Genomic DNA, 15,093 nt, shown 5'->3' on the forward strand with positions numbered 1-15,093 from the left:
ATAAGCATCCTGTAACCTACAAATGATATTGAATAATTGCAAATCATTTGGGGATTTCAATATATCTATTTAAAAAAAAATCTCTCAACACAAGTAGTGTTGTTTTTGACGGCCTGTTTTAATTTTAGTCTAGTCTTTGTGTCAAGCTGTCATTTAATTTTTATTAGTTTTAGTCACGTTCATACTCATTTTAATCTAGTCAAGTTTCAGTTGACTAAAAGTCTGAGCATTTTAGTCTTATTTTAGTCAGACTAAATTATCTGTGACTATTTTTGTCTAGTTTTAGTAGAAGAAAACTGATGACATTTTAGTCTAATTTTAGACAATGAAAATTGTATTTTAGTCTCTTTTTAGTAATGTAATTCTATTTATCCCAGTCAATATAGTATAACTACCTAGTTGTATAGATGAAACCAAAATTTATTTTAGCCAAACCCATTTCACAGTTCAAACAAGATTGTCTTATTATTATGGCCGGGACTATTTAAAAAAAAAAAAAAAAAAAAAAAAAAAAGGCTTTGTAATTATTTAACCAATTGACATTTATCGCATATACATTTGACCTGAAAACAGTAAGAAGCAATCTTTTTCACATGTATTTTAGTATACCATTGAATAATGACTGAATACATAAGCTTAAGCAACAAAACATTGTTTTTTTTCAAGGTGGTACTTGACCAACCGTGCTTCGACGCTTCCATCCATCATTCCATTTTTTTTTTAAAGTTATTTTTTTATGCTTTTTAATGAACGGGACAGAGAAAAAGAGACAGAAAGCAGGGAGAGGTGGAATGACACGCAGTAAAAGGCTGTCCGATGCGGGATTTGAACCGGGACCGACTGTAGCCTCTATACATTGGGGTGCTTGCAAAACTCACTACTAGCTACCGACCATCCCATCCGTCTGTTTTTTAAAAACAAAATTTCCCATCCACGGGACCAACCAAAGTGGTCTCATGTTCATGTTTGACTATTGTTCACTGTGATTTGTTGTTGTCTGAAGTCAGTTGCGGCGCTAGAGTATTTTTTCTGGTTCAATTAAGGTGGGGCTAACTCATACAGCGGTGGGGCTCAAATCAATGCCATAATTTCAATGTAAATATATATTCAATAAAACAACACCCTCCCACAGCTAGAAACACACACACACACACACACACATAGACACAGACAGATATAGAGAGACACTATAGTTAATAGTTAAGTTGTCCTAAAGCCATATATAGTCTACCACACAACAGCCAAGAGTCAAAACACAGCCCCAAGCAATTAAGTATGCTAATTAGGCAACAAGACTGCAGCAAGGAAAACCATAAAGCAGGCAACATGCAAAACGCAATAACAAAGTCAACAAAGTTTCCAAAAACAATATTAAAACTCACCAGGATGAGATTTTCAAATTTGTACAATCCTCCAGTTTTTGTGATGAGCATGCACTCAAAGCGCACTCACATGAGTGAGTACGTCTATAGCCCAACCAAGCCCTACCCAGGCGCCGCCTATGTCTGAAGTCACGAACGTTAGTTGGTGCTCCAGTATAATCGGTATGCCTGAAACTCATCCAGTGAGAAATGTTCAGCGGTTCAAAAATAAGTGCGATTAAAATGCGTTAATTTTAATGCATCAGTTTTCATGTAATTAATTAATCGTAATTAACGCGTTAAAGTCCCGGCCCTACTTATTATTACATTATTGTTACCTTATAGACTCAAGAATACATTCATTCCAGACAAGGAGGACGCTCTGATTTGAATTTACAACATATTTATTTTACCAACCAAACATGTTAGAAGTAATGACGAACCCCGGCTGGCCAGCCATCGCTCCCTTTCTCTATGTCAGTTGGTCTGTCAACCCAACGCAGCGGCATCTTCTAAATAATGCCACAAGCTAGTTGAGAAAGTGACGTCGTCTGCAACTGCGCAGTGAGACACAGGAAACAGAAATACTGTAAAATAATAATGAAAACACGACTAAATGAGACAAAATAAGGTTCTTATATTTTGTCTCGTCTCGGTTTAGTGAACGAAAATGAAGAGACATTTTAGCAGATTTTTTTATTTTGTAAACCACATTTAGTCTTGTTTAATTTAATTATAGTTATCATCACATGACCAACATTTATGTTGCATCTCGTCTCGTTTTCGTCACGTAATAATGGTTCATTGACGATGATATTAAGTCATAATTTTTGTTCACGAAAGCAATAGTAAACACAAGGGACAATGCAGGCAAAAAAAGCACATATCTGTGATTAGGTTAGAACACTTTGAACCAAATAAATGTGTTCAATTTGAATGTATCAAATTTATAATAAAAAGGTGGTGATCCAAGGCTTTAAACTTCTTGATTTAACTGGGTTCAAATACTGAAGCCATGCACTGATCGGATATATGACCTATGTCCATGATGATTTATGATGACTATCCATATCCTGATGCATATAAGGATCCTGAGGCCTACACCCATAATGTCATTGCATAATTAACTGATCAAATTCATTAGAGCTTGCACAGGACATGCTGATAACAACATGATTGTGAGTGTAAAGAGGATTCTATCACTTCTAATCACATTTTGTGTGAATAAATAAAAATATAAAGAATAGAAGCGGTAAGGTAGACCGTTAATCAATCAATGATTGAACCAATTACAGCATACAGTGGAACCATCCATCTTGTTGGTAGTTCACAGTTTAAAAGCCAGCATCAGCATGGGCGTGCATTAGCTCATATTGCATGGGTAACTTACACATCTGTGAGGGCAAATGATGGACATTAAACAACAGTTACAACTGCTGGAGGAAAGCTTTGTGTCACAGTTTAGTTTTTTTCTGTCACAGTTTGGTTTCAGATCACAGTTTGTTTTAATAGTCTTGTGTTTTCAGGTTATGTTCTTGTCATGTTTCTCCCCTGTCACGTTAGGTTCACTCATGTCACCTGTTTCATTGTAATCAGCTGCACGTCATCACTAATCACTTCCTCCACAGCATTTAGTCTCCTGGTTTCCTTTCATTCATTGCAGAATCCTCACTAACCCTTCATGCCACCATCACTGAAAGATAAGTCTGGTTTCCTGCCTCATAGTCACAGTATTTATTCATAGTCATAGTCTGGTTCCTTTTTTGTTCAGTTAATCATAGTCTTGTTTTGTTTTTCATAGTCTTGGTTTTTGTTAACGTTTGGTATTTTGGATATCTGGCCCTGCCACGCTTTGTTTTGCCTTGCTCCCTGTTTTTGTGTTTTTGAAATAAACCTTTTTTCGAACTTAAAGAACTGCATCTGAGTCCTACCTCTCCACCGTTCGTGACACTTTGCTGCTATGCAGGTTAAGGTTTTTTTTTCTAGTGAAAGTCTTGCTTAATTTAGCAAGACAGAATACTTTTTCTACAACAGCATGGGACTGTACTAATACTAGCTATATAGGAGTTCAAATGCTAAAGTTTTTTTATTTTTATTATTTCAACTTAAAATTTACATTTCGTTACATGTACATGTACGTTTGTTAATTTATTCATTTGAACATTTTCTCCAGAAATATCTATTTCATAGCATGTAGACACCCACTCATGGTGGAGGCTTTATGTATTTAACACGAAAAGAACCCAGAAAAAATCCAGGTGTATTCAGGTCTTTATTTAAAGAACCTGTATAAAATATTCAAATGAGTATTTCTATTTTACCCAAGTAGCATTCTAGCCTGTCTTTCAGCTCTTCATTCATGAGGTTTTTCTCCCTCAGATTCTCGAGAAGAGCATGCACATGTTTCTTCGCCCTTCGCTCCTGGAGCATGCTATTCCACTTCTCGCACTCCAGACTCTCCACTCCAGCCAGAGCTTCACAAAGTCTGGCCACGCCTGACAACCTCCTCAACCTCTTTCCATCTAGGTGATCTAACATCCATCTTATGAGCTAGCTCTACTATTGGTGGTGTATCAGGTGGAAGGCCTACAGCTAGATTTATAGTCTTCCAGAATGTTGACGACGTCGACGTGGCGTCTTCATTGAGCATTCGAAGTTCTGCGTCGAGGGAACATGTTGCTCTGCAATTTACCATGCCAGTAGGGAGGTGTGGCTGTATGTTTTTGTGGTTTCAGGGGTTGTGGCCGAATCCTCGCTTTTTCTTCCGGTCAGCGTTAACAACAGTAAACAATGGCAACCACGGTGGAGCAGCTGTATTTACGGTTGGAACTCATCATTATTGAAGAACAAATGCTTAAATTGCAATTGTTGAAGTGCAGGCGTCAGAGAAGACGTTCGCGTGGGTGGTCTGTACAACCGGCCGAGGCTGGGAACGAGGCTGGTGTGAATTTACTACCTGAATGAACAAATGCACTCTAGATAATTTCGAATGTCAACAAGCTTCTTCACCGTATACAGCCGTTAAGACTGGAAAAGACAACTGCCGGAAATTACGTTCTGAGCGGACCAATCACAGCCCTTATGGACCGCGTCTATGCGACGTGTAGTTAGAATTTTTGGAGGTGCACGCCAGGCTACAACGGAGGGGTCAACGTCGACGTCGTAGCTGCTTAGTAGCAACGTCGAAATGACGTTGAAGCATAAACTACGACTACTACTTTACACTGCTCAAGATCTGAATATGTATTTCTTTGATACTCTTCCACCTCTGACTTTTTTGCCTTAAGCTGCCCACCCTTTTCCTGGTTAAACAACCCTTTAACAATCTTAAACCGGTCCCTGTAAAAGGCAGTCCTTACATATTCATTCTTCTTCCTCTTTTTCTTAAGATATTCAGCCCTTCTGAGTATTGCTAGCCCGCTTATCAATTCTTCCTGCAAAACATTAATTCTCTCCCTCTCTTCCTCTGTAGCTCTTTTCCACTGCTTTCTTAAAGTTCTTCTTTCCTTAACCAATTTCTCCATGCTCCAAGCCCATGGCAACACCTTTGGGGTCTTTGCCTCCTGTCAGCTGTCTTTCCAATCTCACACACGTCTTTCCCTTGTTGTCAGCTGCCCTATTCACAGCAGTCACTAGGCTAAATTTGGAGTCAAGGTAAACATAAGAAACTTGTGCTTAAGAAAAAATGGACCAGACTCAGTGAATAATTCCCTATAATCACTACAGACCAGTGAGCAGTGCTGACCTACATGTCATTGGAGTCATCAGGTGGGAACCTCCTTTCATCGGTCTAGTTGGGCCCATGACACCTCCAGGAGGCTAGACAGTAATCACACTGGGACACATATACACACACACTATCATCTCAGTGGACATTTCAGTTTCTCCATCTGGCGTAAATCTTTTGATTTGTTCTTGTCTGTCAAAAATCACTGCAACTTTGCTTTCTTTTCTCTCCTTCTTTCTTCTTTCTGTCTCTCGTCTCTTCCTGTCTCACATTGGCTCTCTTTAGTATTCAAAACCATTTCTACTCACTTAATGATTTCACTCACCTTATTCATTTCTTTTTGAGCACCTCTCTCTCTCACCTTGCTGAGGTGGTCCATGGTAGGTGAGTCACTGCAGTTTTCCCCCTCTGCAGATAATCTATCTGCCCAGTAGCAGGGAGAAACAGGAATGACAGAGGTCTGTGTTTGTAGGCCCAAGGCAGGGTGGGAGGAAGTAAAGAAAAAGAAGAGAAAGATGAAGGAAGAGGAGGTAGTACAGAGTTGAGAGGAGCCCAGAGGAGAGGCAGCCAACCTGCTGGCATCATATTTTTTTAAAAATATAGTTTGTTGACTGGAGAAAAAAAAATCATTGTGTCAAATTCATTTAAAAAAATGTGTTTTGATGAATTGATTATTTAAAAAAAAAACAAAAAAAAAAACTTCCAAACACATTATTTCCACAATTGTTTTTTTCTCCATCCAGCACTTTGTTTTTTCTCTACTTTTCAAAGGAAACATGAGCTATTAAAGCATCTTACATTGAACATTTGACATACCTAACAAAGAGAAGGACAGAGCTGACTTGAGCCTCAACAAAGGCATGGAAGTCCTTCCTTGAAATTGTAGTGTGGAAAGGATATAGAAAGAAAATAGGAGAAGTAGATAAAAATGGAAAGGAGGTAGCAAAAAAAAGAAGAGATGATAGAACTGAAAAGAAAAGCCAAGGAAAGGATATAAGAGTAAAGGAAAAGATAAAGAATGAATGGATGGGAGGAAAAAAGGCTAGAGATGTAAAAGAGCTAGAGTAAAATATTGGAGAGGAAAGGGATGAGAAAGAAGAAAGGTGAAAAAAGATAAACAGAATAAAGGAAACAGAAGACCAAATGACAGAAATATATGGCACAGTAAAGGAAAAGACAGATGAGGAGAGTCAAAAAGAATAAAGAGAAAAAAAACAGAAGACTAAGTAAATATTGGGGGAGGAAACGAAAATGAGACAGAGACCAGCCCACCCAGTCTGACACAGCAGACATCACGCACATACCCTGAGCAAATACACAGGAAAAGGAGGGAGGAAAAGAGGGCTTGATGAATGGAGGCAGGATGGGTGGCGTGTGTTTGATATAGGGAAGAAGGATGAGTGTGATGAAGGGATGCAGGGTAGGAGAGGATGCTGAGAGAAGCAGCCAGGAGGGAATTTATTGCAATCATTCCACTTGATGGACTCACTGAAGCTGCACTTCATACACACTGTCTGGCTCCTGTTTGCGTGTGTGTGTTAATATGAAGCCTCCAACCATGCATATATACATAGACATGCAGAAACACACACACTCACACGTGAATCCACACTGTCTGAGCGTTTGTCTGTTTTTTTCAGTGAGTTAACATTTATGAGGGAGGGAGGAGACGGTGAGTTAGACGATGAGGAAGGAGGGGTGAGGGGAAACGGGGAAGGTTGTTTGAGTTTCTCTGTCATTTTCTGTCTGGCTGACTTCAACAGTGGGTAAATTTTTACATGGTCAAAGTCAACTGTATGTGACCTTTTTACTTTATTTTATTCTCTCCTAGCCTAGAAGTTTCTTCTGGCAAAAAAGACATAAACAAGTGATCAAAGTTGATGGACACTGTGTAAGAATCTTAATTATGTCTGTATGTGTTAACATTTTTGTACCATTTTAAATTTTCTTTGCAAATTCAATTGTTTTCAAAAGTTCCGGCCTGTTACTTCAGATTTATGCAACTATAATCCAAGGATACATGAATACAGATACATCAGATACATACATTTTTGCAGTTTCTTTCAAACGGCAGCAGGTTACAGGGCTTCTCTCTGTCAGTAGACAGAGAGGGAGAAGCACCCCTACCCTCTTTTGTCACTTATATTCTGAAAATGTTTTTCTTCTTCGTCTTTACACGTCTCAGAATATAAAATCGCAGCTATTAAGAGCAATATTGTTTTGTTTTCACATACCTTCAAAAAAAAAGTTTATACCCCACAAGAGTATTTATTAAAAGTACAAATAAGAAACAAAATTCCCATATCAAGGTGAAATCTTGACGTGTTTTATTCTTTTTTTTTTTTTTTAAATCTATTCAATTGTTTTGTTTAAATTTGTGTTTTAAGTGCGCACATCATAAATACATGTGACCCTGTCTTTGAGGTCCTTTTTTTTCAGCATTTCCAATGTCATTTGAATAATAACTGATGCAAACTCAAAATTCTTGGGTAGTACGAATGATGAATTTTAAGCAGAATCTGTAATTCTTGTTGACCTTACACTCTTGCAGTAGTAAATCTGAAGTGATTTTGTTGCTATCTAGCCTCAGCTTTACTGTCCTAATTCTCTCCCACCACTCTGTTTTTGACAGCAACTGTACTCTGTGCAACCTGGTCACAAATTATGCATCATAGCAACACACGAACAGAGGTTAGCTGGAATACAGGGAGGAGCATTTCACAGCCTGAGCCAGATGTTTTTCTTGGGAGCTAATGGAGATCACAAACAAATGAGAAGAGAGTGAATTCTTTAATTGGTGGTGGAATATGTCATGTTGTTGAAATTGTGTGTATATATTAGGGGTGCGAAGATACAGGTAACCCACGGTACGACCCGTACCTCAGTTTTTGGCCCATGGTTTCGGTTCAGTTTCGGTACGTGTTTTGTGCGTAAAAAGAAAAAATTTTCTCCCAGAATTCTCTTTATTTTGCTGGTCAGCAAAAACTGTAAACATACCAGTATCACTGGTGTACTGAATAATATAACACTTTTCTTTCAAGTTAACAGTTACTAAACCTGTTAACTTGGACCAGTTCTGCAGCCAGGCCACTGGGAAATGTCCTGGTGCTCCCGGTGGCTAGTCCACCACTGCTCTCAACTCTTCAGCTAGTGCTGGCACTGCCTCTTTGTTTTCTTTTTTCCGCTTCCATGTGCGAGCTGCACTTTGAACCCGCCTCCTGTTACAACAGTGTGACTGAGCGTGTACACATACACATACTCGATTCTGATTGGCTGGAGGATGTAGGTTAAAAAGCGATAATGGACACCTAGGAAAGACATTCCGCTAAAATTGCCTGATGACAGTTCTAAATTATTGCCCTGGCTCAAACGCTAGTTGGTAACCATGGCAACGGAGACTCGACGTTTATTTCTCACAACGGCAAGACAGACAAAACATGACTGACTTTATAATTTCTTTTAACTTATTTGGTGAATATGATAACTTTGAAAACTGGGATGCAGCAGAAGAAGAAGAGAGAAGAGAATATGAAAAGAAAAAGGAGAAGTGACACAAGGATGTGACACCGGATGAATTGAACAAATAAGAGGATGACAAAGACGAGATAAACACAAAGAAAACCATGACATGGGCAGTTAAAACATTAAGAGACTTCCTGGCTGACAAAGACATGGACATCAACTTTGAAAGCTACACTGCCCCTGCTCTCAATATCTACGAGAGGGGTTACATTCTCCTGCCAAAAAGCGACTGCACCCTGTAAGTCTTTATTGCAAGGAGGGATGTTGACCAAATTCACTGTACATGCACCTGGTTTCCTCTACTATTAATGCTGAAAAGACAGAGAATGTAACCCCTCTCAATCCAGACTTACAGGGTGCAGTCGCTTTTCGGCAGGGCCTCTCCTGCCAAAAAGCGCCTGCACCCTGTAAGTCTTTATTGCAAGGAGTGATTTTGACCAAATTTAACAAATTTAAATGCACCTGGCAAACATAGAGAATGTTATGCAGAATGTAAAGGCAATCCGTTACAGTTAGTCTACAGTTCTATGTGTACTGCATTATTGTATTCATAATTGTACTCTTAAAAGTACAAGTTATCCTAAAAGTTACTTACGTAAATGTATTTCAATACCTCAGTTTCAATGATTTTCGGAAGATTATGAGATAAATGCAGAAAAGAATGTAGAAAGTTTTAACGTTATATTTGACAGCAATCATATCACACATACTGAGATATCAGAGGTGGGTACTAACGATTTACATCTACTTCATTATAACTATTTAAAAAAACATTTCTCTCTGTGCTGCATCTGCCAGCTGACCGTATATTATATCTACGAGTAAACCTACGCCCACTTCCTCTGAACTGATGCGCACTCCCGTGGGGGGGCAGTCGTTTTTCGGCAAGCAGTCTCTTTTCGGCACAACAACGGTACAGGGCTCACCTGTACGAGACTCCTGTGGCTCCGCACTCTGTGGCTGGACAGCCTGCTCTGGTGTGCCCCACACAGCCCACCCGTTTGGACCGGTCCCGTCACCCTGACAGCTCTCCTGCACGCTCATCTGCGCCCGCGGACTGCTGCCAACGCGGAGGACGCCGCCTCTCTGCTATACCCATACCCACCAGTGTCCAACTGCCCGCCGGCTAGCCTGCTGCTGATCTCCGACGCGGTCCAACTGGTTCCCCTGTCTCCAGCGAAGCTACAACCAGTACACTCCACTCTTCTGCTCCAGCTGCGCTGGCTCTGTGGCTTCACCATTATCACCTGGACCATCTACCTTTGGATTACGTTGCTCCCGATCTCACATCATGTGGAGTTTTAATCTGCTGTTTTGGATTGCGCTATGTTTGACTCTCACGCGCGCTTCTCTGTTGCTCTGTTTCTCGGCATTGCCTTGCCTCACTGAGACTTGGCAACAACCAAATGACTTCTCCTAGTTTAATGAGGCTGTCCTATCCGGTTTTTCTTTCATTAGTAAATCCCGTGCTGCTGGCGGGGTGGGAGGGTAGTCTTGCTTTCCTTCACCGTGATAACATCAAAGTCACTGCTGTCACAGTCCATCACTCCTCTTTAGCTGTAAAACTCACAGGCTCCAAACCCGTTATCATTGTGACCATCTACACACCACCAAAACCCTCTGCTGTTGTCCTCAATGAATTTTCATCACTACTGACATCTTTGTATGTGTAATGTCCCCCACTGTTATCATCCTCGGCGATTTCAACATCCACATTGACAACCCATCCAGTATCTTTGCGAAAGAGTTCTGGACTGTCTTGGTATCATACAACATGTAAAACTCCCAACCCATAACAAAGGTCACATATTTGACTTAATCTGTTGTACTGATATCACTCCCACTACTATTGATGTCACTGATTTCCCCATATCCGACCACAAAGCTGTACTTTTTGACATTCACACCCAACTACACAAACCCAAAGAACAACGGACCATCTCCTTCAGAAACATCAAACATATCGACACCACAGATCTCTCCACCCTTATCAGCTCCTACCCCAGCCCTCCCCCAGTATCCTCCCCAGCTGACCTGGTGACTCACTACAATAACTGCCTCTCCTCTTCCCTCACCACCCTGGCCCCCCTGAAAAGTCGCTCAGTCTCCTTTACTCACACTGCTCCCTGGTTCACCCCGGAGCTCCGCCAGCTCAAAGCCACTAGCCGTCTACTGGCGTGACTCTACAAAAAGACTGGACTCACTGTACACAGCCAAATGTACTTGGACCACCTTCATCACTACAAGGGAGCCCTCACCACTGCCAAATCTTCATACTACTCCAACCTAATCAACACTCTTCTCAACGTCCTCTTCTCAACAATCAGCCACTTACATCAGCCTCCTAAAACCTTCCTTCCAGACATCTCCTCTGATCAGTGAACTGCCTTCTTGGACTTCTTCAGCTCTAAAATCAACACCATTCACCAACAACTGGCCTCATCTTGCACCTCCTCAAACGATCCACCCTGGATGATCACCACTGGCCAACCTCTCATCAGCTCCCTCTCCGACTTCACCCCAGTATCAGAACACACCATCTCGGAACTCATCCATAAAGCCAAAACCACCACCTGTCAGCTCGAACCTCTTCCCACCTCCCTTGTCAAAGCCTGTCTGCCATCCATTTCCCCCATAATCACCAACATAATTAACTCCTCCCTCACCACTGGTACTGTACCCCCCCCACTCTCAAACTGGCTGCCATCACACCAATCCTGAAAAACCTGGTGGTGACCCAGCTCTCCTTAACAATTACCGGCCCATCTCCAACCTCCCCTTCATCTCGAAAACACTTGAAAGGGTGGTTGCCGTAAAATTAGAGTCCCACCTTGACACAAACAACCTCCATGAACTCTTCCAATCCGGCTTCCGTCCAAAACAGCCCTGGTCAAAATCACCGACGACCTCTTTCATGCAGCTGACTCCGGACTACTTACCCTTCTCATCCTCCTCGACCTCAGCGCAGCATTTGATACCACCTCGCTCCCTCTGCTTCTGGACCGCCTGGCTGGCATTGGAATCACAGATGCTGCACTCTCCTGGTTCACATCATACCTCACTGACCGCCAACAATTCGTGCAACTAAGGAACAACAAGTCTGGGTGTTCGGGTGTTTCACTGGGTGTGCCCATGGGGTCAGTCTTGGGTCCCATTGTCATTGCTACGCCGACGACACACAGGTCTACATCTCCTCTAAACTGACCGCTGCCATCCCTCCTACCTCCCTCATCACCTGCCTTGATGACATCCGGAGCTGGATGAGCAGGAACTTCCTAAAGCTAAATGGTAATAAAACCGAGGCCCTGCTCATCGGCTCCAAATCCATCATAACCAAATCCCAACACATCTCAACTCCACCCATCATCGTTGACGGATTCCCTGTACCCTTCTCCCCCCAAGTCAAGAGCCTCTGCGTCATTCTGGACAGCACCCTTTCATTTGCTCCCCATATTCAAAACATCACCCGGAGTGCATTCTTCCACCTCCACAACATCTCCAGACTTTGCCCCTCACTGACCCAGTCCAGCACAGCACTGAAATCCTTGTTCACTCATTTGTCACATCCCACATCGACTACTGCAATGCCCTCCTTACCGGACTCCCCACCAAACTCATCAACTCCCTGTACAATACCACATCGACTACAAAAACCTTCTTCTCACCTATAAAGCTCTTCACAATCTAGCTCCCACTTACCTCTGTGACCTCCTTCACGAACACACTCCCTCCTGCACCCTCTGCTCATCCTCTTCTGGACTGCTAACCATCCCCATGTCACACCTCAGTACCATGGGAGCCCGAGCCTTCAGCTGCTCAGCACTCAGCCCACACTGAGTGTGTGTGAGTGGGGTGAATGCGGCATGTAGTGAAGCGCTTTGAGTGGTCAGTTAGACTAGAAAAGCGCTATACAAGTACAAGTCCATTTACCATTTACACACACACATAAGACAATCAAACTCCATCACATCATTCAAGTCTCAACTCAAAACTGACCTGTTCAAACTTCACTTATTTCAATGTTGATGTTCTGTTTTAATGTTGTTTCTATCTTTAATGCTTGTATCCTGTATTTATTTATTGTAAGGTGACCGTGGGTGACTTGAAAGGCGCCTCCAAATAAAATGTATTATTATTATTATTATAATAAAAGAAATGGATTATAATTTGACTAAACTCGTCACTGACTATAAATGCTTTACAGCTGTTTGAAAGCACAAGCATTGCTAACAAATTGAGTCATTTTCTGAATAACACAACTGTACGCTGTATGTATTAACTGCAGTGCTAAAAATGTTAACTTCAATAAACTTTTTTGGGAACTTCAGTTCAAAACAAACACAAAAAAAGTTGGAATATTAGTATAACACTGGTCCTAAATGTTTGGTACTGCACAAAATGTATCTGCCGCAACTTTCACATGTTTTTCCAAAGCTATGTTATTCCCACAAGTGACAGAGATCCGTCAGGATGTCTCAGGTTAGCTGTTCAGCTAGCCAACCATTCCATTCAGCATTACATCCACTTGCTAATTCCCAGAGCAGCACTCGCCTGGCAGTGCTCCATTGACAGCGCTCCGATTTAAAATCCAGCAGCAGTGTTTTGTTTCTGCCCCACTGACTCTTCCTATAACCTAACCAGGCTTTATCAAACCCATACAGGCTGCTGCATGCTGAATACAGAAGCTGGGTGTGTGTGGGTGGGTGCGTGTGTGGGTGTGTGGGTGGGTGCGTTGGCTAACGAAAAAAAACAAATAAAAAATGTGAGTGGAGAAGAGGAAATGAGCAGAAGGTGGTGCAGGAAGGGTGTACTGGAGTAAGTGGGGAGCTCTTTCACTTTCCACTGTGGTCATGCCCCGCCAATGACCCTGTCATCATAATGTCTATATGCTAATGTGTTTGAGTGTGTCACTGCCTCTGACAGGTGTCTGAATCTGCTACCTTACAAACTGCTGTCTGCCCTCCCCAACACTGATTCAAATTACACACACACACAGGCAACACAAAAGGAGGAAGAACGCAGGAAGGCAAGGCAAAAACCTTCCGTGCAAAAATGAGACAAGAACTCCTGTCGGTGACTCTCTCATAAACAAATGTAAGGAATCCTTAAAAATTCAAACTCGGTTGTCATATTTAATATTAGCACTTTTTGTCCTTTCTGTTCGAGTTCCTGAAATATACTGTTTCTCGTAATTTTTGTTGCTCTTCTTTTAAAACCTATGTATCTCCATCCTTCCATCACGCATAAATGACAGAACAGGTTCAGGACAGGTGATGGTTCATATCCATAGTCATCAACGCACCCATCTTTTCTGCTGCAGTAAAGACCAGTGCAGCTCCGGCACATTTTGCAGAGGTGCCTGCCGCATACTGAATGCCTGGATAAATCACCTTTTTTAAAAAATGATAATGATGCAGAGAGGGCAACGCAACAGAGCTGGCACCCATCTTCACAGAGGAGTTAATCTGTTCCTTTCTGAGAGAACATGCATCAAATGTATGATAGATAGCTATACATCACAAGAGAAGAGGTTCACTATCACACATTTGTATTTTCTTTTTGAAGTCAAGCGCTTCATCAACAGGCTAGTTCAAGAGTAGATCTGATAGGCCAAGACAGAAAGCTGGAGCAAAGAGTGCTTCTGCCAATCAATGTAATCATGAACCACGCACACACCTGCACACATTCAGACAGAAGCATGCACAGACAGGCCGACATACAGTAATCCTGTGCGTGTAAGACTAGTGAAATCATTTTTGCTGCTCTAGCTTTTGCAGCTTGGTGTTATCAGAGTTGTCAGGCGGGCAGATCTGCAGTACAGGAGAACGTGGCTTGGGTAGAAAACAGACACACTGTCAGGATGAGTGTGTGTATGACTTCATGTGAATAGGGTTTGTGTGTACTGCTAAGATACAATGAAGAACTCTGCCTAACTATTTTTAAACTCGTCACTGATTCCATTTAAAAAACGGATATGTTTTGCGTTCCCTCTAATTTAACTTTAAAAGAGCCAAGTGAGCACAATCTTAGAAATATAATCAACATCTAAACTGTTAGTGGCATTATGATAACACACAGTGACCAACATTTGAATGAAAACTCAAAACGAAATATGTAATAATAACAACTTTGACTAAATGAGTAGGATGTTAGTGTTTTACTAGGGTGACCCCCTGTGGCAGTACCAATTATGAGTTGCAAAACAACAATGTACTGACAGCATTGCTTCTGACTCCTTTAAAGCACAAGCATTGTGATAAATAGTAATGCATGGTTAAGTATTATGATAGAATACTGAAGGTCACAATCTTCAACAAGCAAATGTCTTCAGATCAGCAGAAGGAGCTGATGGTTATTTTAAGTACAATTGAAGCTATTAGTATTTAAAGTACTTTTGTCAAGAACCAAAACACTGGGAAAGATTATTGAGAATGACATCCTGAGGGAAGCTTGAATGTCTGAAGCCCACGGCAACAGTAAAGG

At 41.5% G+C, this 15,093-nt stretch overlaps 1 protein-coding gene across 3 annotated transcripts in view; it reads right to left on the reverse strand.

Moving 5' to 3' along the window:
- The window catches only part of LOC140316885 (low-density lipoprotein receptor class A domain-containing protein 4-like), a 360,196-nt gene that overhangs the window by 283,001 nt on the left and 62,102 nt on the right, over window positions 1-15,093 (reverse strand). Inside the window, exons 1-2 of one of the 3 annotated variants that reach the window (XM_072394938.1) lie at window positions 5,905-7,515; window positions 5,414-5,548 (exon numbers count right to left, since the gene is read on the reverse strand). The exons of the other annotated variants lie outside the window; for them this stretch is intronic. The gene's annotated coding sequence lies outside the window, so the exon portion shown is untranslated. Of the gene's footprint in view, window positions 1-5,413; window positions 5,549-5,904; window positions 7,516-15,093 lie in introns of those variants that run through there. 3 annotated transcript variants of the gene reach the window in all.

The sequence above is a fragment of the Leuresthes tenuis genome, unplaced genomic scaffold (genome assembly GCF_036924035.1).
Source record: "Leuresthes tenuis unplaced genomic scaffold, fLeuTen1.0.hap1 SCAF_10, whole genome shotgun sequence".
Taxonomy (NCBI): domain Eukaryota; kingdom Metazoa; phylum Chordata; class Actinopteri; order Atheriniformes; family Atherinopsidae; genus Leuresthes; species Leuresthes tenuis.